General features: G+C 39.3%; 1 protein-coding gene across 4 annotated transcripts in view; it reads right to left on the reverse strand.

Moving 5' to 3' along the window:
- The window catches only part of PRKN (parkin RBR E3 ubiquitin protein ligase), a 1,379,176-nt gene that overhangs the window by 630,753 nt on the left and 722,557 nt on the right, over window positions 1–25,866 (reverse strand). The window lies entirely within an intron of this gene.

Here is a 25,866-nt window from a genome sequence, read left to right on the forward strand (position 1 = left end):
GTGTGAGCCACTGCGCCTGGCTGAGTGTGCCATTTTGAAGAGAAGTATCCCAAAGCCAGGGATTTGGAACCCAGGCTATTCTTCACTACAAGTCTCACCAATCCCAGGTGGTGTAATTTAGTTAACTAAACCTATCCTATCTGGGGCAGTGGAATATCAGCCGGTCCTCACACCTGCAGTCCTCAGCCCATGGAGGCGTGTGTGTGGAATCTTGCTGGAGTGGACAAGATGTCCAGTGTGTGTGATGGGCCCAGGCTCAGGCATGCCTGTGGAGTCCTGCCCATGAGTCCAGGACCTTCCCCACAGCAGCATGGAAATCATGCTGGCTGATGTTTTTGTTTGGTTATGTTTTATTTTCCTGAACATAGGATCCCATTCCTTTTACTCAATCTTTTGAAATGTGACAAATCCTTCAATGGCCAGCTGAAGGGTATTGAGAAAGAGATTTAAAACAATGTCTGAACACCAAAACGAAAAGTCTGAAGGACATGACTGACCCTTATGAAATACACTGAGCTAGCTACGACTGGTTTTTGCAGACATGAAAAAAATCCTCATTCAAAACATAAAGTAATTCCTCCAAAACAGCTGAGTTGGCAGGACTATTGAAAAAGTATTTCATATACAGATAAATAGATAGAAAGCACTTACGTTTTTTCTTAGCTTACAGAAAGCTGCAGTGGACATTCAGCTAACAAATCACAAATTGTTCTAACACCAGATAAAATTCAGCCAGATAAAAGCCTTTTTATTGGGGGTGTTTATAGATAATGGTATAAGAAATTACAGATAGTTGAAAAATTCTAGTAACACATACAGTGTTGATAAAACTAAAACTCACATTGCCAACCCTATATTAAATATGTATGCCTCAACAGTAAATTTCAGTGCTTTCTCCACCAATTTTTATGAAAGAATGTTTTTGTTGTAGTACTAGAATAACTGGCAAGAACTGTGAAGAATGTGAGATTTTACCCAGCTTGCAAGTTAGCAAGTTAGTTTGCTGCAGTATCATAAAAGCTGACAGAAGACAAGAGACTCCTGGATCAGAGACAAAGGACTGCAGAACTCAGAGCACAGGGAGAAAGAAGCATGAGCATCATATTACACCAGTTCCCCTCCACACGTCTCTGTGGAGGGGACTTAGATAGGCTAAGTCAGATTCTACAGGTGCAGTGGTTTTGCATCACAGCTGAGAACTCTGAGCTTAGGAAACTCAAATCTTCTTTAAGTAGTTCTAAGCAAGTCATCTTTTCATCCTGAAGGGAAACATTGTCTTTATTATACTGCATAATAAGCAAACCTGCCTTTTGATCTGGAGAGAAACATTATCTTCTCTACTTTCTGGTTTTTTTTTTTTTTTTTAAGACAGAGTCTTTTCTGTCGCCCAGGCTGGAGCGCAGTGGCACGATCTTGGCTCATTGCAAGCTCCACCTCCCGGGTTCACGCCATTCTCCTGCCTCAGCCTCCCAAGTAGCTGGGACCACAAGGCGCCCGCCACCACGCCCGGCTAATTTTTTGTATTTTTAGTAGAGACGGGGTTTCACCATGTTAGCCAGGATGGTCTCGATCTCCTGACCTCGTGATCTGCCCACCTTGGCCTCCCAAAGTGTTGGGATTGTACAGGCGTGAGCCACCACGCCCGGCCCTATCTTCTCTACTTTCAAGGTCATTTGCTCTAAAACTTCCTTGAAAAGATGGGTCAGAACAAGTTGGTGCCTCCCTCAGAGATGAGCGGACAAACGACAGACCCATGGAGAATTGCTTCTCAATAATAACACCTTTTCTTGCAGGCTAATTCGCAGTTATTTTATTTTATTTTATTTTATTTTATTTTTTTGAGATGGGAGTTTTGCTCTTTTTGCCCAAGTTGGAGTGCAATGGTGCGATCTTGGCTCACTGCAACCTCTGCCTCCCAGGTTCAAGTAATTCTCCTGCCTCAGCCTCCCGAGTAGCTGGGATTACAGGCACCTGCCACCACGCCCAACCAATTTTTTGTATTTTTAGTAGAGATGGGGTTTCACCATGTTAGTCAGCTGGTGTCAAACTCCAGACCTCAGGTGATCCACCGGCCTCGGCCTCCCAAAGTGCTGGGATTACAGGTGTGAGCCACTGTGCCCGGCCGATCTAGTCATTTCTGCTCCTGTACAATCAGTGGGCTGGATTGTTGAAGTCTTTTCTGACATTTCCAATCTGTATTCAAAACCAGCAGACAATAAAGGAACACACAATAAAAGTGAGAAGGGCCTTTTTCGAAAATTCCACCTTGGGTGTCTGAGATGGCTTGCTCACACATGGGTGTCATCTCACAGACAGTGGCATGATTCTTTGGGATTAACTGCCTCTGAATTCTGTTTTGTTTCTCTTAATTACTCAGTTTAAAAAATTAAAAAAGTCAAAGACAGGAAAGCTTTCTAGCTGGAGTCCAAGAAGGCTGGTCAGAAGGCTGGCACCACTGCACCACTGTGAGGTCACTGGGGCATGGCAGGGCCCAAGCCAAGTGGCCAAGAAACATCTCCAGCTGTGCTGAGCGACAGTGGTTATGCCTGAGGCAAGGCTGCTCAAGGTGGCATTGTTTGAGTTCTAGCGTGTGCAGGGGTTGGCCGGGGAAGTTGCTTCTCGGTCACTAGGGAAGCAGAGTATTCTTGGGGAGCAGCCAGGCAGTGTCCTCTTCATCAGGAAGCCCAGCTGTCAATTCTAGTGTCGCTGGAACAGAATCCTTTACGATGGGTAAACTGAGTCTCAGAGCGCCCCCTCCCCCCTTACAAATGGTAGTTCACAGATAAATCAGCTACAAAAAGATTCCCCCACCTAACCAGGAGCTGTAATTTCCAGGGGCTTACTCACATCATTTGTATACCAATAGTCACTTCTGGGAAATCTTAATTAGCGAGAGAGCTAAAATCTATAACAGCAAATGGCCAGTTTTTTTTTTTTTTTTCAAATGATAGCCTAAATGATTTTATACTTGAAAAAAATAAGGCTTTAGAAAATGTGCTTGGCTTTATATTGTGACACTGTTAAATGCCATAAGTGTTTTCAACTTTATTTATTTTTTTGAGACACGGTCTCCCCCTGTAACCCAGGCTGGAATACAGTGGCACGATCTTGGCTTACTGCAACCTATGCCTCCCAGGTTCAAGCAAATCTCATGTCTCAGCCTCCTGAATAGCTGGGATCATAGGTGTGTGCCACCATGCCTGGCTAATTTTTTGTATTTTTAGTAGAGATGAAGTTTTACCATGTTGGCCAGGCTGGTCTCGAATTCCTGATCTCAAGTGATCCACCCACCTCAGCCTTTCAAAGTGCTGGGAATACAGGCAAGAGCCACTGCGCCCGGACTGTTTTCCACTTCATTAGTATTAAATGGAAAAACCCAACAAAGTTGTATTCCTCAAGTTCTTAGAAAGGCTACTCATGCTTTTACCATTTCTCTGGACAAGGCTGTGATCCCTTCCTTCCATTCTTCTCTTTCATCATAACTCACTTGCCCTCTCCTCCTCACTGTCGAAGCCTGACCCTCCAAATCACATCAGACCCATACAAATCAAAGGGGGACCAGGAGAGAGCAGCAGGAAGATGTCAACTGGACTGTGGTATTCCTGGAAGCCACTCCTGCTCACTTATGTCCCTTCACCCATGACTCATAAGCAGTGCCACTCACAAAAAGGAAAACTAGAGCAACAAGAATGGAATAAACAGCCCAGCAAAATCTGAAAATTAGATTGACACCAAGAATCCAACTGTATAAACACATTTACGATCAGAAGCGAATTAGCCAAACCCAAATACAATTTGATAGATTTCAAATTACTATCAAGATAGATGACAACTGGCTTGAAAGCCCTGCTTATCACAGTCCTAATACGGTCAAATCTGAAAAAAATCATTAGCAGTAAGACCTGACTTATTTACCCACGATCCTTCCAATAGCTTTTATTGAACATCCTAAATTTTATGTTTATAGATATTAACAATTATGTTTTCCAAACGAAATATTGTATCTATCTTCACAAAGAGTTAAATTCCATTCTTGTCTCCAAATCCTTCTTAGTTAATATTCCCCAAAAGAAAAAAAAAACTATCCTTCTCTTGATAAAGTAATGGGGACATACACTTTTCACTAACAAGGTTGCAAAGGGTATAGGGTTTGTACTTAACACGTAACTGCATAGCTATTTGCATGGCTCAGGGTATAGTTAGGAAAACAGGGCCCACACCAGGTAGTTCAACTGATGGAATTGAATGAGATTAGTTATAGAGGAGTGGAAGCACAGAAGAACTAAACAGAGAAAGGAAGCCACTTGAGATTAGCGTCATTATTGCACAGCTGTCATCTGGGGCTAGAGGACAATGGGAGAAGGTATTGGAGTCACCACAGCTCTGCAGCTGGGCTATCTGGTTGGGAGTCTGACAATGAATGGGATGAAGCCACTGCCAGAGATGTCCCCTAGAGAGAGAGGGAGAAACGCCCCTGGCTTCTGCCTTCTCTTGGCCCTCCCATCTCCAGAAACAGCCCCAACTTACAGAGCAGAGAGGGGGAAAAGGTGGCTTGGGTCTGAAAGCCACCAGCAGATGACTGCTGCACCGCCACAAGGTGGACCCTGTGTGAGATCAAAATTCTCCAAGTGTCACCCTTTGTTAGTGGTGACACATTCTAATCAGCCTCCACTAAAAACAAAAATATACATTCAGATATTGTTGTGAAATATGTATTGAAGATACAGAAATACTCACACAAATATACACTGTGTATTGAGATTAAACTCAACTATACCCGTCAAAAGACTATCCATCCAAATTTTCCGATGATATTAACAGGATACAGGGCTGTGGTTACTGCTTATGAGATGAACTCGTAATAAGTATCTTACATCTATATCAGAAAGATTCTCACAGTTACCAAGTTAAGACAGACAGCCTGTCACTTCAAATCAATCTAAATGCCTCTCACAAACCTAAAATCCTGTTTGTAGCTAACAGCAACAGATATTCCCCAGTTACTCTCTCCTCAGAAACTGTCCAGGCTAGAATAGTTCCTCGTTAGTGAGATACAGATTCTTTTCTAAGACACAACTACTAGTTTTAAGTCTTCCTATCCATGCAGAGGTTTCATTATTAATCTTAATAATAAAGTTTTAATTTTCTTTAAGTTAAAACATGTCAGCTGGGTAGGGTGGAACGCACCCGTTGTCCCAGCTATTTGGGAGGCTGAGGCAGGAGGATCGCTTGAGCTCAGGAATTTGAGACCAGCAAGGGCAACATAGCAAGACCCTGTCTTTAAAAACAAACAGAAACTCCACAAAAACAAACCAAAACATGCCAGACAAAGCATAACCACAATATTCTCTACCGAGTACATAAATAAAGCCTTTAAAATAGCCATGGCAAAGCCTGTTTATCTTGTGACTTCTTTATTGTGTCTTAGCCTTCATACTGAAGTGTTCGACTTACTGGGTATTACATAAACCCAGTAACTGAATTTATCAGTTCTGATACAAAGTAACTATGCAAATTGGAGGACTGTATAATAAATGTACACTTTGTTAAATTAACAATGCCAGTTTTACAATTAAGTTACACCTAGTCAAACAGATCAGACCTAAAAAGTTAATGAGTCTATCATCATTTTCAATTACAAGTTTGTTTTCTCTCAAGATGTTAGTAAAGCCTCTAGATGATGTGCAAAGTTTATCAGGAGAAAGAAAATCAATATACTCCACACAAAGCAAAACCATGTCAAAACTTTGCTGAGAAGGAGGCTGTCAGTTTATGGTACATGTCTTCAAGAAGTCTAACTTAAAACAAAAGTTGGCTAATATAACAACCCACATCCGCCCCTTCTCTGCCTGACTGTAAGTTCTTCAATGTGCCTTGAAGTTTATTCCAGGTGTAATACCACTCAGCCATAATTTGATGTTTATAACTTTAAGAGCAAAAGGGAGATTGTTAAAGATGTTAAAAGTGATTCCTGAAAAGTAAAATAAAAGGTTTGCAGTCATTACTGACCCTTATAAAATGCGTGAAAACTAATATTCTCTTTCCCAGCTCAAGGTACTTGCTCCAACAAGCTCAGATGGCTGTACCTCCTTTTCCCTCCCCAGCCCAGGGGTGAACAGGCAGCTCTGGCCTCAGCGGTCAGAGTAAAACAGCCTCATACATGTGACCACAATGAGATACCTGTCTGAGAACCAAGCCGGTGCTCAGAAGGAAAAAGTGATGAGAGAAAGACAGTAGGAGAGATCACTTGTACCCTGGATCCAGCTATGCCTGATGTTTCCCCAGTTACTTATTAATTTTTATTTATTTATTTATTTTGAGATGGAGTCTCATTCTGTTGCCCAGACTGGAGTGCAGAGGCGTGACCTTGGCTCACTGCAACCTCCGTCCCCTGGGTTCAAGCAATTCTCCTGCCTCAGCCTCCCGAGTAGCTGGGATTACAGGCGTGTGCTACCATGCTGGGTTAATTTTTGTATTTTTAGTAGAGATGGGGTTTTGCCATGTTGGCCAGGATGGTCTCCAACTCTTGACCTCAGGTGATCCACCTGCCTCTCAAAGTGCTGGGACTACAGGCGTGAGCCACCCTAATCCCTGGCTGTTTTTTTCATTCTTTAATTTAGCAGTGCCCATAGGCACTTCCAAGACTGATTTCCATATTATCTGTCAGACTGCAAAACAAGGATTTTCCTTTATTATCTTTATCATCTTGGAGAAAGCTTTGACCTTAGGCATTGTCCCCTAGATAATCTATCACTGGGGAATTTTTCAGAGCAAATGCTTCCACTATGTTTGTTGCTATTTCTTTACTTGTGCATATGATCTTGCTGTTAGCATTCATGAAGGGTCCCTGACTCCAAAGGCTCTAGAACTAAGGGACAGTTGTCGAAGTTCCACACCGCACAGCCTCCCTGAGAGTGAGCAGGAGGACCCTGCTGGCCAGACGAGGCAGCCCTCCCTGACCTCTGACTCATTCCTGGGCATGAATGGCCATCTCAGGGGAATCTGGATCGGGATTACACACAACACATGTTTTTTTCTTTCCTTAGGTTTGGTGTTCAATGGACTAGTGGCTCTGGTGTGGTACTAGCTTCCCCTGCATTTCTCTCCCAATTCCAACAAACGTTTGGAGATTGTAACTTGTCTCACCTCAACATAATCGCAGTGACTTAGGCGATGTCATCTGCTCAGTTTATAAATCGAGCATATCTCTTCCCTTTCAATTTTGTAGCCTAGCCCAACAATAAAAGAGAACATTTATTATTCTAGCTGTTCTTTCTCTCCTTAGAAGCTAAAGGTTTCACATGCTCTCATAATATGTCAGCTTCAAGAACATAACGGCACCCAAAACATTTGCTAGTTGCATGTTTAGGCCAAGCTTTCCAGCTTTTGCGCTCAGATAAATAAGATGTTAAAATATCTGGTTGTTAACATGGAATATTTCCTTTTGTAATCTCCCACCACCGAGTGTTCGATTCCATGATTTGACCTCCAGGAGAGGACATATAAACGAACATGTGTTAGCTGGTAATTATTTACGAGAAACTGAGGAGACAGGTCACAATTTTGAAAATTCATTATGACTCACCATCCCTAGATGAGTTACTATATTCCTAACATTTTCTAGGGAGTCTCTAGAAGACAGTATTATTTTACATTTATTTCTAAATGTGCAAAACACTTATTCTAATCAACAATGGCAAATAATGTAGACGAGCTATGTAATCATCTCATTGTCTGGGTTAATTATCTTCCGGGCCAAGCACACTGGCCGAGCAAGGCCTTGTAGACTTTCTAACCTCCTTGCCTCACTGCCTCCCCACCTGCCCACCTCTCCTTTGGCCTGCCATGGAGACCCTTTGAGGAGGGGCTGGACTTCCCCCCTTCACTCTGGCCCCTTGCTTGTGGTTTGAGCTCAGCAGGATCTGTCTTCTTCCTCTGCTTTGTCCACTCATTTTGCCTTTCAAATCCCTAGATGTCTTTCAGGCCTCAGTGTATCTATCTTCAACGCTGGAGGCCTTCCTTGATCCTGTCCCTGTTTTAGCTAGTCCTCAATTATGTCCGGTGCCTAAGCTCTCCATAAGATACATCCACCAGTGTGTCATGTCAGTTTACCATTGCCATGGCAACATCCAGGAGTTACCAGCCCTTTCTGTGGCAATGACCGAATGACCCAGAAGTTACTACTCTTTTCCTAGAAATTTCTGCATAAACTGCCCCTTAAACTGCATGTAATTATAAGTAGGTATAAATATGACTGTAGAACTGCCCTGAGCTGCTACTCTCTGCCTACAGGGTAGCCCTGCTCTGCAGAAGCAGTCACAGAGCTGTAACACCACCGGAGCTATAACACTGCTGCTTCAATAAAGTGGTTTTCCTCTACTGTCAGCTTGTTCTTGAATTCTTTCCTAGGTGAAGCTAAAAACCCTCTTGAGCTAAGCCCCAATTTAGGTCTTGCCTCCCCAACATCACTATTCTTGGGAATTAAGTAATTCACTCTGTTCTCTCCCTGCTCTTTGGTTAGTCTGCAGTGTCCTTTTTTTTTTTTAAGACTTTGATATTCCATATTTTGAGTTACAATTGGGACAACTGAGGGGGGAAGAGCTGGAGTGGGGTGAGAACTAGGAGGGCTCGACAGCTGGAGGGGCAGTTCACTTAGTTTTTGTACTGGAAGCGTTCATCACTGGTTTCATTGAGAAGTCAGGTGCAACGAGAGCTTCTGTCACCTACATATTCCTCCTAACATTTACTGCTGCTGTTGAATCCATTGTGCTGTTTATTTGGAAAATACCCCCCCACTCCCTGGACCAAGTGAGAGCGGAACAGCCAGAGGCTGAGAAATGCAGCTACAGCAACTTCACAGTGTCCAGTCTAGGCAGGGAAAGTGCAAGAGAAACATACCTTTTGATAGCAATACTTCACAAAATGATAATATAACTAGTTTGCTGGCTATGAGCAAAAAGAAATATTGAGCAATAAAGAAACAGCCTAGCTTTAAAACATTTTAAATGACTTTAGACTTGGAATCTAAACTTTTTTCGTTCAAAAGTCCTTGTTTCTTTAGCAAGTAGAATTTAAAGCTTCTTTTTATTCGTGTCTTCTTTATTGCAGGCAGCACAAGCCATCATAAACATTCCACTCAAGACAAACTGGGCAAAGGCAAGTGCTTAATACAATTTAATACTTTCTCACATTCTATATATTTACTTTATTTCTTCATTAGGAAAAGAAGAAAATAAAATGTAACTTGTAAATTTACCTATAAATCATATACCGGAAAACTAAGATGAATAAAACTGGAAAATAAATGTTACACTGAGTTTTTTTTTTAACATGCCAGTACAAGTGATAACCAATGGAAGAATTAAAAACTAAACCAGCCATCCTACTTATGCAAAATATATATCAATGGGTGTAGGCATGTGTGCTTTATATATATGATCATCCCTCAGTATCCAGGAGGGACTGGTTCCAGAAACCCCTCCAGATAGCAAAATCTGCAGATGCTCAAGTCCCTGATATAACATGGTGTAGTATTTGCATATAACCTAAGCACATCCTCCTGTATACTCTAAATCATCTCCAGATCATGTAGAATACCTAATACAATGTAAATGCTGAGTATATAGTTGTTACACTGCATTACTTTTTAAATTTATATTGTTTTTAATTATTGTGTTATTTTTTGTTTTTATTTTTGAATATTTTCAGCCGATGATTGAATCCAAAAATGCAGAAGCTGTGGATATCGAGGGCTGATGTTATATAGATTGACTGAAAAATTTCAGAGTCCAATTAATACTGCATCTAAAATAAGTTAAATAACATCAAACATTTTGTGTCATAAGGACACCATTAAAGTTATTTATTTGTTCATTTCTCCTCTATTTTTTGAGAAATGTATGCTGTGTTGGAGAGGCAAAGAAGGAGGATGGCAAATAGTGCAGCATCATCCGGTTGCTAAGAGGCATATGTAAAAACAAAGAAACATCCCACAAGGCAAGAAGAGGAACTGTTAGAGTGAACGATGCTCCCTCTTAGCCCAGGCTTATCATTATAGAACAATTCTCAGGCGATGGCATCTATGGGCACAGTTTGTGTGTGAGGGCAAAAGACTCCTGTACAGCTCATGCCCCCACCAGGAGAGAAAAGCTGGTGGCCCCTGCCTTCCATCACTGTTGGGGAAAAGTCAGGAAGAGTCAGTTCTTCCAAAGGGAAAAAAAATTTTTTTTTTTAATCTAAAGAAAATTCTTCAGGGTTGGGCATGGTGGCTTATGCCAGCACTTTGGGAGGCCGAGGCAGGTGGATCACCTGAGATCAGGAATTTGAGACCAGCCTGGCCAACCTGGTGAAAACCCGTCTCTACTAAAAATACAAAAAATTAGCTGGGTGTAGTGGGGCGCGCATGTAATCACAGCCACTAAGGAGGCTGAGGCAGGAGAATCGCTTGAGCCCAGGAGGCAGGGGTTGCAGTGAGGTGAGATCCCGCACTGCACTCCAGCCTGAGCAACATGGCGAGACTCCGCCTCAAAAAAATAAAATAAAATAAAATAAATAAATAAAAAGAAAAAATTTCAGGAAACATAACTAGGACACAATAAAGTGTTTCAATCAGGTTTAAACATAACTTGAGAATATAAGAATTTTAAAATTTAATTAAAAGCTAAAAAAGAAGAGTAAAAACAGAGAAAACCTATTAATAAAATGGAAATCATGAGTGAAAGCTCAGAGCCATGAACACGACAGTGAGGACATCAATATATAAATCATAAACACAGAGAAGCGGAACCAAAAAAAAAATTGCAGAAAAGATCTTCTGTGGGTTAAAGCTACCCAATGGATAATACCAGTACTACAGAGCATTTTCATTGACTGCCTGATTATTATAACATGTTTGGTAAGTTACTTAATCAAATTTATGGTAGCTGTCTTTATCATGTTTAATTTAGCTGATTTTTAAAAAAATATTTACAATGAGCTTTATTTTTTTTTTATACTTTAAGTTTTAGGGTACATGCGCACAACGTGCAGGTTAGTTACATATGTATACATGTGCCATGTTGGTGTGCTGCACCCAGTAACTCGTCATTTAACATTAGGTATAGCATTAGGAGACATACAATGAGCTTTAGTACAAATACCTTCTAAGTTTGATCAAGTGATTTGGATTCACTATGGACATAATCACATATATCTCTTTTAAGCTTTAGATAGCATGAATTAAATTGATGGATATGTGAAGATTATGATATCCTGACACTTTGAAATAAACACTTACTCCTTCCTTACTTTCATAATGCCTGGAAATATATATATACCATCCAGGGCCTGGGGATCCAACAGCCTTACCCGTTACAGCTGGTGCCCATGCACATCAGGGGGCCTGAGGACAGGTCTGCCTTCCTGCTGCTGTTCCCACCAGTGCATGGATATACCATCAACTGGGAGCCTGGGGATCAGCCTACCATACCTGTTGCCACTGGCAACTGTGTATGACTGCAGGGCCTGTCAACAGGTCTGCCCTGTCCTTGATGCCTGTGCATACGATCTGGGGCTTGAGGATAGGTCAGTTACGCCCCCCACCACCTCTGCTGGCACCCAAGCATGCTGTATGGGGACCTGGGGACCAATGTGTCCCAGCCGCCACAGCCTGCACCCACACACACTATTGGGGACCTGAGGACAGGACTGCCCCACCTGATGCTACCACTGACAGTGCCTGCATGCTTCATCTGGAGACCTGGGGATTGATCTGCCCCACATGCTGCTATTAATGGCTATGAGCACCTTCCAGGGCCCTGACGATGGGCCTGCTCAGCCTGCCGGTGCCCACATACTTTGTCTGTGGGACTGGGGAACGACCCTCCCTGTCTGCTACCACCAGGGCTCACACACAACTCCCAGAGGACTGAGGAAGGGCCCACTCAGCCGGCTGCCATCACCACTGCTGGCCATCTACCCATATGCATCACCTGGAGGCCTGAGCACTGGCTTGCTTACCGTGCCACCACCACCACTGGTGCCTGCATATGCTGACTAGGAACCAGAGATGTGGCTTGCCACTACTATTGCCATGAATGATGCGACACACCACCCAGGAGCCCAAGGACCAGCCTGCCCTCCCAGCCCACTGCCACCACTGCCAGCACACAAGCAGACTGTCTGGAGGCCCAAGGTTTGGCATACCCAAACCACTGGTGCCACCACTGTGCCCGAAGACCAGCCCACTTGGTGTCCCTGTCCCCACAAAAGCTTCACTGCAACCTCTACTAACAAGTGCTGCCCGAGCCACTGAAGAGATCACAGACACAACTGATGCTGATTACAGCTGAAGAAATCACTGAGACATTACACTGTTGTGCCCAGCTAGAATCAAAGCCAAAGTGACCTACCAAAGCAACATTATAAATACATCTGTAGAAAAAAGTAGTCTTTTTCTAAAAAAGCCAATCCATAAAATTGGAAGAAGCAACTGCTACATCAGAGGCACTGTAAAAAGCTCAATGAGATATGATAGAACACAAATAAAAGATACAAAATATCAGAAAAACAATTCATGATCTGAATGAGAAACTAAACAAAGAGAAAGATATTTTTAAAAATGTCTAAACAAAAATCCTGGATCTGGAGAATTCAATGAATGAAATAAAAATACAATTGAGGGCTTCAAAAAAAAGATGAGATCAGGGAGAGGAAAAAAGAATTCTGAACTTGAAAAGAGATCATTTGAAATAACCCAGTTAAAAAGTTTTAAAAAATTATTAAAAAATAAAGTAAGCGTATGGGATATATGGGATACCACAAAGCAAACAAATGGAATTTCGGGTGTTCCAGATGGTGAAGTGATGATCAAAGACATGGAAAGCCTATTTAACAAAATAATATCTGAAAACTTCTCAAGTCTTGCAAGAGACTTAGACATCCAGATACAAGAAGCTCCAAGAATCCCAAATAAATTCGACTCAAAAATGTCTTTTTCAAGGAACATTAGAGTCGGACTGTTAAAAGTTAAAGACAAACACAATTCTAAAAACAGTAAGAGAAAAGTGTCATGTCATATATAAAGGTATCCCCATTAGACAACCAGCAGATTTCACAGCAGAAACCTTACAGGCAAGAGAGAATGGGATGATATAGAGTGCTGAATGAAAAAACATGCTAGCAAAGAATATTCTACCAACAAAGCTATCCTTCAAAAAGAAAGGAGAAATTAAGTCTTTCCCAGACACAAACAGAAGGAATTCATCACCACTAGACAAGTCTTATGAGAAATGCTCAAGGAAATTCTACATCTGGAAGGAAAAGGACAATATGTACCATCATGAAAACACACAAAAGTACAAAACTCAGTGGTAGAGCAGACACACAAAGGAGAAATGAAGGACTCAAATGCTACTATTACAGAAAACCACCAAACCACAATGATAAACAATAAAAGGGACACTTTGGGAGGCCGAGGCGGGCAGATCACGAGGTCAGGAGATCGAGACCATCCTGGCTAACACGGTGAAACACCGTCTCTACTAAAAATACAAAAAATTAGCCAGGCGTGGTAGTGGGCGCCTGTAGTCCCAGCTACTCGGGAGGCTGAGGCAGGAGAATGGCGTGAACCCGGGAGGTGGAGCTTGCAGTGAGCCGAGATCGCGCCACTGCACTCCAGCCTGGGCGATAAAGCAAGACTCCGTCTCAAAAAAAAAAAAAAACAATAAAAGGGAAAGAAGGAACAAAGCATATGCGAAACAACCAGAAACAACTAATAAAATGATGGAAATAAGTCTTTACTCATTAATAATAACTTTAAATGTAAATGGATTGATTTCCCCCATAAAAGATAATAAATGGCTAAATGAATTTTAAAAAATGACCCAACTGGCCAGGCGTGGTGGCTCATGCCTATAATCCCAGCACTTTGGGAGGCCGAGGTGGGCGGGTCACCTGAGGTCACGAGTTTGAGACCAGCCTGCCCAACACAGTGAAAGCCCATCTCTACTAAACACACAAAAAATTAGCCAGGAGTGGTGGTGATTACCTGTGATCCCAGCTACTCAGGAGGCTGAGGCAGGAGAATTGCTTGAACCCAGGAGGTGGAGCTTGCAGTGAGCCAAGAGCACACCACTGCACTCAGCCTGGGTGACGAGAGTGAAACTCCGTCTCAAAAAACAAAACAGAACAAAGCAACAACAAAAAAATGGCCCAACTATAAGATGCCTACAAGAAAAACACTTCACCTATAAAAACACATAAAGATGAAAGTGAAAGGATAGAAAAAGTCATTCCATACAAATAAAAACCAAAAGTGGACAATAGTAGCTATACTTACATCAGATAAAACAGATTACAAGTCAAAAAATCTAAAAAGAGACAAAGAAGGCTGGGCACGGTAGCTCACGCCTGTAATCCCAGCACTTGGGAGTCCAAGGAGGGCAGAAGTCTTGAGGTCAAGAGTTCGAGACCAACCTGGCCAACATGGTGAAACCCCGTCTCTACTAAAAATACAAAAATTAGCTGAGTGGGGTGGTGGCGCACCTGTAATCCCAGCTACCAGGGGGGCTGAGGCATAAGAACTGCTTAAACCTGGGAAGCAGACGTTTAAGTGAACTGAGATCGAGCCACAGCACTCCAGCCTGGGCAAAAGAGTGAGATTCTGTCTTTAAAAAAGAGAGAGAGAGAGAGACAAAGAAGATCATCATATAATGAAACATGTATTAATTCAGCAAAAGGATGTAACAATTCTAAATATATGTGCACCCAATAGCAGAGCACCCAGATATATTTTTTAAAAAATTATAGATTGAAAGGGAGAGATAGACCCTGATACAATAGTTGGGGGCTCCAATGGCCCTATTTCAGCACTGGATAGATCTATGAGATAGAAAATAAAGAAACACTGGATTTAAATTGCACTTATGACCAAATGGAATTAAGAGACTTCTACAGAACATATTATTAAGCTGCAGAATACACTTTCTTCTCATCGGCACATGGAACACCCCCTAGAATAGATCATATATTAGGACATAAAAGAAGTCTCAAGAAATTTGTTAAAATCAAAATCATATCAGATATTAATATCTTTTCAGACCACAACAGAATAAAACTAGAAGTGATAACAAGAAAAACTTTGGAAACTGTACAAATACATGGAAATTTAACAACATGCTCCTGAATGACCATTAGGTCAAGGAAGAAATTAAGAAGAAAACCAAAACATTTCTTGAGAGAATTAAAAATGGAAACGTAATATATTAAAACCCGTGAAATACAGCAAAAGTACTGCTAAGAGAAAAGTTTATAGCAATAAACACCTACATCAAAAAAGTAGAAAGACTTCAAATTAACAACCTAACAATGTACCTTAAAGAACTAGAAAAGAAAGGACAAAAGAAACCCAAAGTTAGTAGAAGGAAAGAAATAATAAAGATCAGAGTGGAACTAAATGAGATAGAGGCAAGAAAAATGTAGAAAGGATTAAAACAATAACAACTTGGTTTTTGGAAAAGATAAAAATGACAAACTACTAGTTAGAATAACCAAGAAAAAAAGATAGAAGACTCAAATAAAAAAAGTATACACGAATAGGAGACATTACCACTGGCACCACAGAAATAGAAAGGATCATTAGAGACTATTATAAACAACTACATGCTAACAAATTGGAAAATCTAGAGGAAATATATAAACCTTGGACACATACAACCTACCAAGAATGAAGCAGGAAGAAAGAAAACCTAAGCAGACCCATAATGAGTAGTGAGATTAAACCAGTAATAAAAAGTCCCCCAACAAAGAAAGGTCCAGGACAAGATGGATTAACTGCAGAATTCTACCAAATTTATATAGAACAGCCAAAAGCAATTCTTAAACTATTTCAAAAAGGTGAAGAGGAAGGGATTCTTCCTAATGCATTCTACATGGCCAGCATTATACTGATACCAAAACCAGATAAGGACACAAGAACAAAAGAAAGCAACAGGCCAAGATCACTGTCTTAGTCGATTTGTCTTGCTATAATGGAATACCTGAGACTGGATAATTTATAAAGAACAGTGGTTTATTTGACTTACGGTTCTGCAGGCTGTAAAAGAAGCACTGAGCCAGCACCTGCTTCTGGTGAAGGGCTCAGGCTGCTTCCAACCACAGCAGAAGGCAAAGGAGAAACAGCATGTGCAGAGATCATGTGACATGACAGAAGGCAAGAGAGCAGGTGAAGGTGCCAGGCTCTTTTTTAAACAACCAGCTTTCATGAGAACTAATACAGCCCCTTACCTGAGACAGGGCATTAATCTCTTCATGAGGGACTGCTCCCATGACCCAAACACCTCCCACTAGGCCCTACCTCTAACATTGGTGATGAAATTTCAACATAAGATTTGGGTGGTCAAATATCCAAACTATAGCAACCCGTTATTAACATCAATGCAAAAATCCTCAACAAAATAGCATATCATGATCAAGTGAGATTTTTCTCAGGGATGTAAAAATGGTTGAACATAAACAGATCAATAAATGTGATACACCACATCAAGATAATGAAGGACATACAGAAGCATGGTGTGCAGAAAAGAAAAAAGAGAGTGAAGGACAAAAACCATATAATCATCTGAATAGATGTAGAAAAAGCTTTCGACAAAATTCAGCATTCCTTCATGATAAAACATCAACAAACTAGGCATAGAAGGAACATACCTAATGGGGAAAAGATGAACGTCTATCCTCTAAAGGACTGAAACGTGACTAGGATGCCCACACTCACTACTCCAATTCAACATAGTACTGAAAGTACTAGCCAAGTCAATCAGGTACAAGAAAGAACAGTCATCCAAACTGGAAAAAAGAAAGTCACGTTGTCCCTCTTTGCAGACAACATGATCTTATATACAGAAAAACCTAGACTCCACCAAAAAACTCTTAGAACTAATAAATACAGTAAAGTTGGAGGACACAAAATCAACATACAAAAATCAAGTGTTTCTATACACCAATAACAATCTAATTGAAAAAAAAATAAAGAAAGCAATCCCATTTACAATAGCTACCAAAAAATCTACTTAGGAATAAATTTAACCAAGGAGGTAGAAGACCTTTGCATGAAAAACTACAAAACACTGATGAAAGAAATTGAAGATGACACAAACCAATGGAAAGATATGCCCTGCTCATTGACCGAATTAATATTGTTAAAATGACTGCTCAATGCAATCCCTATCAAAATAACAATATCATTCTTCATAGAAATAGAAAAAAAAAACAGTCCTAAAATATGTATGGAACCACAAAAGACCCTGAGTAGCCAAAGCAATCCTGAGCAAAAGAACAAAGCTGGAGGCATCACACTACCTGACTTCAAAATATTCTGCAAAGCTACAGTAACCAAAACAGTAGGGTACTGGTATAAAAACAGACACATAGAGCAATGGAACAAAATAGTGAACCCAGAAATCAATTCGTGTATTTACAGCCAACCATCTTCAACAAAGGTAACAACGACACACATTGGAGAAAGGACACTACAATAAAAAGTGCTCGGCAAGATGTATACAAGAAGAATGAAACTAGACCCTTATCTCTCACTATATGCAAAAATCAAGGCAGAATGACTTAAACATAAAACCCCAAAGTATAGAACTACTAGAAGAAAACAAGGAAAACATTCAGGACATTGGTCTAGGCAAAGATTATTATGGCCATGAGCTCAAAAGCACAGGCAATAAAAAGTACATAAATGGGACCATATTAAGCAAAAATGCTTCTGTGCAGCAAAGGAAACAATCAACAGAAACAACCTGTAGAATGGGAGAAAATATCTCCAAACTATTCATTCAACAAGGGACTAATACCCAGAATATACAAGGAACTCAAAAAACTCAAAAGCAAAAATACAAATAAACCCATCAAAAAGTGAGCAAAAGGTTAGAATGGACACTTCTCAAAAGAAGACATACAAATGGCCAACAGGTATATGAAAAAAAATTAAATATTACTAATCATCAAGGAAATGCAAGTCCAAACAGCAATAAGATATCATCTTACCTCAGTATGGCTATTATCAAAAAGACACAAAATAACAAATGTTGGTGAGAATGTGGAGAAAAGGCAACTCTTATACACTGTTGTAACCTGTAAATTAGTACAGCCATTCTGGAAAACAGTATGCAGGCATCTCCAAAAACTAAAAGCACAAGGTGGCTTACACCTGTAACCCCAGCACTTTGGGAGGCTGAGGTGGGAAGACTGCTTGAGTCCAGGAGTTTGAGACAAGTCTGGGCAACATACCAAGACCCCATTTTCACAAAAAATTAAAAAATCCCCCAAATTAGAGCTACCATATGATCCAATAATCCCATGACTAGGTATTTATCCAAAGGAAGGAAATCAGCATATCAAAGGGATACCTGTACCCCCATGTTTATTGTAGCACAATAGGTCAAGATATGGAGTCAACCTGTGTAAATCCAACAGATAAATGGATAAAGAAAACGTGGTGTGTACACACACACACACACACACACACACACACACACACGAGTACTAATCAGCCACAAAAAGGGTGAAATCCTATGCTTGCAGAAACCTGGATGAACTAGAAGTCATTATGTTTAGCAAAATAAGCCAGGCACTGGACAAATACCTTTCCAAAGTCAAAGGTGAACATTAATCCCATTCTGGTTACTGGACCTTTATTGAACTGACCCAAATAAAAGGTTCCTATATGTTTCTTCAAGCCAGCAGTATCTACATACTTTACTTTAAACCCCGCTTATTTTCTTTTTGGCTGATTTGCCAAAATGTGGTTGACCGATCGATCAAAAATAATACTGTAATCTCTAATGGTATTCCAAATTTACTGAAATTCATTTGCATCTTTATTTTCCCCAATTTTTAGCTCCTCTTAATCAAATTTACATGTAACTGGTATAAGTAATTTCAGCTAATTAAATGAAGAATAGCAGACTCTTTATTTGTTATAAATTTAATAGTTACATTAACATGTGTTGCTATTTCAATACTTTTATATTTACATAGATAACAACACTATTCAGCATTAGTTAGTATATGTGAAGGGAACAGTATAAGTATGAAAAACAGCCTACCCCCAAAATATGTTTTTAGATACAGGAGAAGTTTATGATTAAGTTGTACAATTTTCTAGGGGAAAAACGTTTTATTTTATTTTTTTTAAATTAACATGGAGAAAGCACCTAAATCATCATGCTTCAAAAGGCAATCACGCTGAAAACAACCCAACCACTTACATATGCCCCTTGACATTGGACTCATATCAGCGGGTAGCTAGCTCACAACTGAAATGACCCATAAATATCGCGAACCTAGTCTACCTCTATACATATAAAAAAGCAAGCTTCAATTGCGTTCTCGAATGACAATAAGTATATACAATGAAATACGTAATAAACTGAGATCTAGGTGGCTAGCACATTCGACGCAACGTGCTCTATTCCATAGACAATTCCATTCTACTTCTTGGTGCATTAAATGAAGTTATTTTCCTTATATACATAGATCTGTATACTCATTAAATATAGTGACTTCTGCAAAAAAATTTATTTCTACCCTGCAGTGGAAGCCTAGGAAAACATTAATTTTATGTTACTCAGAGGTACAAACTACAACCTTCTCCTTAGAACAGGAGGTATAAAAATCAGCCTCCTGGGGTTCTGTTGCTAATTCCTCTGGATGGCTAGGAATTTGATCTAAGCCATTCCACATAACTGGCCATCATTTACAACTTGTGGGTTTTGTGCAGTGTCTCTGTGCCTTCCTACATGGGGACTCAATCACATAAGCAAGAAATTTCTTTTCCCCAATCACCTAACTCAATACCAGCCAGCGAGAGGGCATCTCTCAAGGCACTGTGGTAGAGGCATGGTGGCTGTTACTCATATTACACTTTTCCAATCAGTTGGGTCAATCTGTCTACTCAGAACATACTAAGTGATATCAGGCACCTGCTATTCTGTGGTGACTGTGAAATACTCTTCCTCACTCTACATGTACAAATCTAGTTTCTTTTCAGAAAACCAGCAATTAGTGATAGAAACACCATTCCCAAACCAAAATACATGAGGGTAAACTCAAGTTGGACAGAGTTATCAATATTTTTTAGCTGCAAACATTCCTTTCATCACCAACATCTGGTGCTCAATGAATGTATCATTACTTGGCTGGTTATATATAAGCCCATCTGTGCAAAAATGGCCAAAAGCCCGCTCGTAGTTGGCCGGACCTGTGTCCTAAAATACAGGAGCCAGGTAATGACGAGCTTTGATGACCTTCATAACCATGGGAAAGACAGCTGACAGAAATGGTTTATGTGGCAATAATGTGGAAATAAAGAACCACATATACTGCAAAATATATTTAAAAACATAAAACATATATTATATGGTTATTATATAGCCCTTTTAAACACAGTATTCATCTTTTCTTTATAGGGATTTTTGGGAAGTATGAGTTTTCCCATCTAAGATTTAGTGAGGAAGCAATAACTATACCACTTTTGGATAGTCTATGAATATGAGAATAATGAGTTGACTATTTTCAGCCCATTTATCAGCCTCAACTCCTCAAACACACAAAGTAGATACACTGTCATAAATCTTTATTTGTGCTATGATGGTTGCCAAGAAACGCTTCATTTCTCAGTAAATCATAGTTGGCATGAAGTCATGTGTTGCTAAATATTTTATAACCTCCTCTTATGAACCTGGAAACAATCTATTAACTACACATATGAAAACCCCCATATATTTGCATATAAATAAATGTTTATTTGTTTTGTCCAATTTCCATCTTTATCTGACAAAGATAAAATGAGTGTAACCTCAGCAAGCAATTCACATGTGGCCAGGGCTCCATCCAGTTATCCTAGTTACAGCTTTCTACTCTGGTAGCAGGTAGCTACTGTTTCATTAGCTACAGTTTGTATATCAGGCTTAGACTGCCGTTCCTAAAAAACGACAACATTTATTTACACTTTCAATAAGAGGAAGTTTCAGCGAATTGCCTGGGCTCCAGGAAAGTCCTGAGAGAATAAAAGATAGTGTAAGAGAAATCCAATCCCGTTATACATACTTGTTGTAAATTTGTCATCGGGTCAATTTCCACTGTATTTCCTAACCCCCAAAATGCCTCAATATAAATGGGATCTTCAGGGAAATCATACTGTGGAAATAAGTAACTTATGGTGTCAGTTTGTTTCCAAAGATGAGTAGTGTGAACTGAGTATGTGTGTTTAGGTAATTTTCCTCACAATCCCATAATCATTTTCTAGTCTTTTGAGAATGAAAAACATTCTACTTTATTTTGTCCTCTTAACACACAAAAGCATTTGATAGAAAGATAAGTAGATTCTCAGTAGATTTAGGAAAGGGTGAAGAAGGATTTCTAACAACCGCAATACAGAATTATACATAGCTTGCCTCCACCACAAACGATTCTCCTATAAACCCCTCTTCACACCTCTCAGAATCATTGCCACAGTGAGCTATCAAGTCTCAGCAATAACAGTGAACAAAATCAGTGTCAACTGCTTAGAGAAGAGGCAGTCTGGATAAATGTAAAATTGACAACCTGCTTGGGGTGGGGCGGAGGAGATGCCACTGCAATTGATTTCAGGAAGTGAACTCCTCTTGTGCCCATCTGGACACTGGACTTTACTGGTTACTGTTGCTGTAACAGCAACATGAAAAAGAGTGACTGTCCCTACCTCGGAATTGCTCCACAATTCCTGAAAAATAAAAAAGTGTCTTGTAGTGAAAAGGTGAAAGCACAAGCAGTGAATCCCCATCTGTGCACGAGCAAATATTTCATGGCACGTCCATTTATGCAATGGCATTCATTTTGCATTTTCTATGTGCTAAGCAATGTGCGAGGTCCAAGAGTCACACGAAATAAAGCAGAATGCCCCAGCCAAGAAGGTGGCGAGAGGGGAGGAGTGATTGTACTATGGTGATTGTTAGCTGCAGTGGTAGGCACAGATAGGAATGATGAAATAGAACTACTTTTGTTACCAAGACTAATGCACCAGAACATGTATGTGGGAAAACAGGACACTTTGGTCAGCTAATTTCTGCAAACAAGCTTTAGAGGACTTTTTTACTTGATGCATATGGATGCCAGATTTTAGATTCCACAGACCAAAATAATAATAGCAATAACAATAATAATAAATGATGAACTGAGTTACTGGCAACTTGAAAAATACTGATAATTATATTTCAAAGAAATACTAATAGTAACAAGATGCTTATATTAACGGTAAAATTAACTATGCGTGAATTCTTTAGAACAAAATTTTGTTTTAAAGACTTACATTTAAAGACTTGTTATATTTTTCCATCCATCTACTGAAGGACATCTTGGCTGCTTCCAAGTTTTGGCAATTATGAATAAAGTCGCTATAAATATCCATGTGCAGTCTTTTGTGTGGACATAAACTTTTAATTCATTTGGGTAAATAGCAAGCAGTTAAATTGCTGGATCGTATGGTAAGACTATGTTTAGTTTTGTAAAAAACTGCCAGACTGTCTTCCAAAGTGATGAGACCATATTGCGTTCCCATCAGTAATGAATAAGAGTTTCTCTTGATTCCCATACTCCCCAGCATTTGGTGGTGTCAGTGTCCTGGATTTTGGCCATTGTAATAGATGTGTACTGGTATCTCGTTTTTTTTTTTTAATTTGCATTTCCCTAACATGGTAAGACGTTGAGCATCTTCTTATATGCTTATTTGCCATCTGTATATCTTCCTTGAGAAGTATCTGTTCAGGTCTTTTGCCCATTTTTAATCAGGTTGTCTGTTTTTGTATTGTTGAGTTTTTAAAGTTCTTTGTATATTTTGGATAGTAGTTTTTCATTAGAGATGTCTATTTAAATATTTTCTCCCAGTCTATGGCTTGTTTCATTCTCTTGACAGCTGCCTTTCAAAGAGCGGAGGTTTTGTATTGTAATAAAATCCAGCTTATCAATTATTTCTTTCATGGATTATGCACTTGGTATTGTATCTAGAAAGTTATTACTATACCTAAGGCCATCTATGTTTTTTCCAGTGTTACTTTCTCGGAGTTTTATAGTTCTGCACTTTAACAGTGAGGACTATGAAAGTTTTAATTTTGTAAGGAGTACAAGATCTGTTTCCAGATTTTTTTTTTTTGCATGTTTGCATCCAGTTGTTCCAATACCATTTGCTGAAAGACTACACTTTCTCCATTGTATATTCTTTGCTTCTTTATTAAAGATCATTTGACTATGTATGGGTCTACTTTTAGGCTGTCTATTGTGCTCCACTGATCGATTTGTCTATTCTTTTACTATTACTACACTGTTTTGATTACTGTAGTTTTGTGTAGTTAAGCCTTAAAATTGGATAGTGTCAGTCCTGTGACTTTATACTTCTATTTCAATACTGCAATGGCTAGACTGGGTCTTTTGCCTCTTCATATAAACTTTTGAATCAGTTTGTTGATATTCACAAGTTAACGTGCTGGACTTTTTATTGTGATTGCATTGACTCTATAGATAAAATTGGGAAGAATTAACATTCTGACAATATTGAGTCCTCCTATCCATGAACATGGGCTATTTCTCCATTTGTTTAGTTAATTTCTTTCATCACAGTTTTGTAATTTTCCTCATACAGATCTTGGACAGTTTTGTTAGTTTACCTAAATATTTCATTTTTAGAGGAGCTAATATGTTATTGTGTTCTTAATCCGAAATTCCACTTGCACATTGCTGGTACAGAGGGAAGCAATTGACGTTTGCACATTAAACCTGTATCCTGCAATCTTGCTATAATTACTAACTAGTTCCAGTGTTTGGGGGATTTTTTTGGTCAATTCTTTTGTATTCTCCACATATATAATGATGTCATCTGCTACCAATGATAGTTTTATTTCTTCCTTCCCAATTTTATATGTTTTGTTCCATTTTCTTTTGTTCTTGCATTAGTTAGGCCTTCCAGTAAAATGCTGAAAAGGAGTGGTAAGAAATGACATTCTTGCATTGTTCTTGATCTTAATGGCAAAGATTCTAGCTTCTTACCATTGAGTATGATGCCCACTGTAGGTTTTTTGTAGATATTCCTTATCAAGTTTAGAAAGTTCCCCTGTATCTCTAGTTTGCAAATAGCTTTTTTTTTTTTTTTTTAAATCATGAATGGGTGTTCGATTTTGTCGAATGCTTTTTCTGCATCTACTGATATGGTCATTTGATCTTTCTTCTTTAGCCTGCTGATATGATGGATTATATTAATTGATTTTCAAATGTTGAACACCCTTGTAGATCTGTCATAGATCTCAGTTGGCTGCATGTTATAATTTTTCAATACATTGATTTGCTCATATTTTGTTGAGGAATTTTGCATCTATATGCATGCAAGATCTTGGTCTGTAGTTTTCTTTTCTTGTAATATCTTTCTCTGTTGTTTGTAGTAGGGTAATGCTGGCTTCATAGAGGGAATTAGAAAGAATTTCTGCAGTTTCATCCTTCTGAAAGAGATTGTATAGAACTGGTAAAATTTCTTCCTTAAATGTTTGGTGGAATTCACTGGTGAACCTAACTGGAGCTGGTGCTTTCTCTTTGGAAGGTTATTAATTCCTAATTCAATTTTTAAGATAGATACCATTCTTTTCAGATTGTCTATTTCTTCTACTGTGAATTTTACTAGCTGTGCCTTTCAGGGAATTTCAGCTACATTATCAGATTGTAAATACAGAGTTGTTCATAATATTCCTTTATAAGCCTTTCATTGTTCATGAGATCTATTGTGATGTTCTTATTTCCAATGTTAGTAATTTGTGTTTCCTTTCTTACTTAACGTGGATACAGTCTTACTGATTTTTTCAATCTTTCAAATAACCATTTTTTTTTGCTTCATTCATTTTTCTCTATTGATTTCCTATTTTCAATTTCATTGATTTTTTGCTCTAAATTTAATACTTCTCTTCCACCTTTGGATTTAATTTGCTCTTCTTTTTCTACTTTTCTAGCATAGAAACTGAGATGATTGATTTTAGGTCTTTTTCTCTTCTAATATATTCATTCAATGCTGTAGATTTCTCAAAACACTGCTTTCACTGTATCCACACATTTTAATAAGTTATATTTTCATTTTCATCTGGTTTCAAATACTCTTGTGATTTATTATTTGACTCGTGTTACTGAGAAGTTTGTGTTTAATTTCCAAGTATTTTGGGATTTTCCATCTGTCTTTCTGTCATTAATTTATAGTGTAATTCCACTGTAGTCGAGAGCAAATATTATATGATTTCTATTCTTTTAAATTTGTAAAGGTGGCTGTTTTATGGCCCAGAATGTTCTGTGTCCTGGTGAATGTTTCATGATAGCTTGAGAAGAATATGTATTCTGTTGTTGTTGTTGGTGGAAGTGGTCTATAGAGGTCAATTATATCCAGTTGATCAATGGCTGTAATGAGAAAAACCCAGAATCATACAGAAAAACCTTCCCCCAAATTGGGAGGTTGTTGACAAAAAAAAAACAAAAATTTGGACATGTCCAGCTTGGCGAGTAGATGGGTTATAAGGACTTATATATGAGGACCTCCTGGATGGCAGCAGGACAGCTTTAGAGCTCCACACCACCTCTTGTTCTTAAACTACTTTAAAGCGAATTTTCTGAATTTTTGTATATTGTGTTTAAGTGCTGAGACTATTTTTCTTGCTATGTTCTCAGACACTTTCTAGGATGCTTAGGTTCTCAGGAACACCTGCTACTTGGCTGAGCCCTATAGCCTTGGCTCACTGCCTGGTCTTCAAGGTTCAGGTGGTAGACATATACCCTTGGCTAATGGGTGGGAGACTCATCATGCTACAATGGTGCTGCTGAGTT

Source organism: Gorilla gorilla, chromosome 5 (genome assembly GCF_029281585.2).
Source record: "Gorilla gorilla gorilla isolate KB3781 chromosome 5, NHGRI_mGorGor1-v2.1_pri, whole genome shotgun sequence".
Classification (NCBI taxonomy): Eukaryota; Metazoa; Chordata; class Mammalia; order Primates; family Hominidae; genus Gorilla; species Gorilla gorilla.